Here is a 2,795-nt window from a genome sequence, read left to right as displayed (position 1 = left end):
GAACTTTTAGAGGATTAAATTAATAAAATGTTAGTAAGTACCTTACATGACGAGTTAAAGGTAGTTCTGATTTTAAAAGAATGCAGACGCTTTTGAATATCAATCCTTAGACACTTGAGTCGTAAATTAATATTAATTAGCTACAAGATATTTTATTATCTGAACCTTTTGAACCTAAGAGTTCCCAATCTGCATGGCCAGTGCAAAGAATGTAGGCCAAATTCTTGAAATCCTCAATTTGTCCGTAGCAAAATTAGAGAAAGTCGTGCTCCTGCAGTGGTTAATGATGATGATTGATGACTAAATAACGTTAAAGAACGGTTTCGCATTACACAAGAATACAGTCCCGAGTAATCGTAGAACCAGTAGAACTTTTAGATCCGTATTGATTTAGATCGGACAAAGTGCGAAACCTCTCTAAGGGTTGCTGATATTTTCTATTTTGTGCCACCACGGCGAACCTCTTGGCTGCATCTCACCTGATGGAAAGTGATGATCAGGCAAACGCGTTCTTACGTCATAGTTATTAATTATTATTATTATCTTCGCTACACTAACCAAAGTAATCAGCTTACTTGATGTGACTGTGATTTCATAGACAATTGTTATAAATTGCAGATTTATTTTAATTTTAAATTATATTCTATTGCCGTTCAATGCAGGGCAAGTGAACTCTACATGTTCAAGCGCATTGGCCTTGACCTTGATAATAAACAGTAGGTAATAAATTATCTGATTGACTTAATATTTGAATTTAATAACTACAAAACTTATATCTACAATAGCACCGTTTTAGTTATTATGTTATTTTGTACTTGCATCGAATAAATACTTTTCTTTCTTTCTTTCAATGGTGTCGGTGTAGCATTCGAGTTACGAAGGAACGCGGGTTTGAGCCACGCCGCCGCCGGGCTATTGTGGTGAACAAAACCTAAACCATCTCAAAATATCCCAATGCTTTTGAAGTAAAGTTGCAAGTTAACAACACTGTAAGCGTACAAAATAGGCCTACTTTTGTGAAATTATTTCATAAAATGTACAACAATAACAGTCGCTGAAAATTTAGAAACAATAACATATCTCAAATACAAATTCCAAATATTTATTGCTTTATCAGCGCTTATCAGCGCTTTTGATCTTTTCACTACTTAGGTATGTCAAGTATTTTTGTATTAAAAGGAAGTGCGTATTACATTCAATTAATTAATTTTAATGTTACATTGTCATCGGTCGACTTTCACTTATATATTTGTCTTGACCTATACTCTGACGGTGTTGAATAAATACTAAGGAAATGCAAATAAAAAGTCTCTAACAGCTTTCATGGTTCCATAGAAAATAAAATAATTAATAATAAATGTTGTTTTAAACTTTCACGGTCACTAACATAATTATTGTTACTGACGGGATTGCTACCATTAAATAATTAAGTACCTAACTAACTTTCATAAAGTACTTTTGTCTTTAATACTTAATCGTCACAAGGAATACTTACCATAATTACAAGACATAAGGATAATCTTTTTAAGCACTGTATTTTTTGGAAAACCCACTTAACACTTTTTGTTTTTGCTGGGTTAGTAGTAGTTTCGCACGAAATTCGTGCGCACGAATGTGCGTAACGTCCCCTTTCAATAAAAATATTTTTTTAGTAGGTGTTTCGCCCGGATGTATTAAAAGTATTAAAATCGCATGGGAATCGACTCCTTCAAGAACTAGTAATCTCATACTACTAGTTCTCGGAAGAGTCGATTCGCACGCGATTTTAATACATCCGGGCGAAACTACTACTAAAAAAATATTTTTATTGAAAGGGCGTACGAATTTCGTGCGAAACTACTAACTAACCCTTTTTGCTGCGTTTCGCAAAATTTTTAGATGACTAGCCGAAAACTTGGTAATCCGAACACATTTCGACTTGTTGTGACTATTGTGACAAGTTCATTCAAAATATTTTTAACATGGTATGGACAGATCTGGGTACAAATTGTAATAAAAAATTTGCACATAGGTAAACCTTTTGCTTGAGGATCTCTAAACAGAATTTAATTAACGAACGCAATTATAAAGACACCTTGTACATGATTAGCATTCACTTGTTGTTTTACATCGCTACATTACAAGTGATTATTCGTAATATACAAGTCGTTTAATTTCCGTGAGTCCAAGAAAATGCCACCAGTGCCTGAAAGCGACGTGGGTAAAGTGCCCCAAGTAGACTTCAGGATGGCTGGTGACAGCGTGGTAATCTCTGGGATGTCAGGACTCTACCCTCAGTCCCACTGTGTGAAGGAGTTGTCTGATATACTCTACAATAAGGTAAGAGTTGACTGGTTGACGCTACAATCTAATTGTGTTCTGTCTCATCATTATCATCATCTCAGCCATAGGACGTCCACTGCTGAACATAGGCCTCCTCCAAGTGGCAGTGTTCTGTCTACTTCATGCATAATAAGCGAATCATGCCTCCCCCTCCTCACGCTGCGCTTTTCCTTAGGTACGCCACCTTGTAGGACCTCATAAAGGTCTTCAGGCCGCTACCAGGTCTTTAAGGAAATCATTTTGGAGGCCTATATTCAATCCTATGCAGGGGACGTCCTGTGGATGATGATGATGCCTTCCCAACCCGTCTGGCCAACGAGGAGAGTAAAATTATGGCAAACTGAGGGTAACCCTCTGGTAAATTAGAGAGAGTCTTCATCCTGAAGCCAAAACTAATGACCTGATGATTTCTTCAGGTAAACCCAATATCGTGTACAGGCACGCGCTGGTTAAACAACCACCCTGAAGTGTCT

This window comes from Ostrinia furnacalis, unplaced genomic scaffold (genome assembly GCF_004193835.3).
Source record: "Ostrinia furnacalis isolate ACB-3 unplaced genomic scaffold, ASM419383v2 OfSCF1217, whole genome shotgun sequence".
Classification (NCBI taxonomy): Eukaryota; Metazoa; Arthropoda; class Insecta; order Lepidoptera; family Crambidae; genus Ostrinia; species Ostrinia furnacalis.
The sequence above is the reverse complement of the archived record's forward strand: the minus strand, read 5'-3'. Positions refer to the sequence as shown.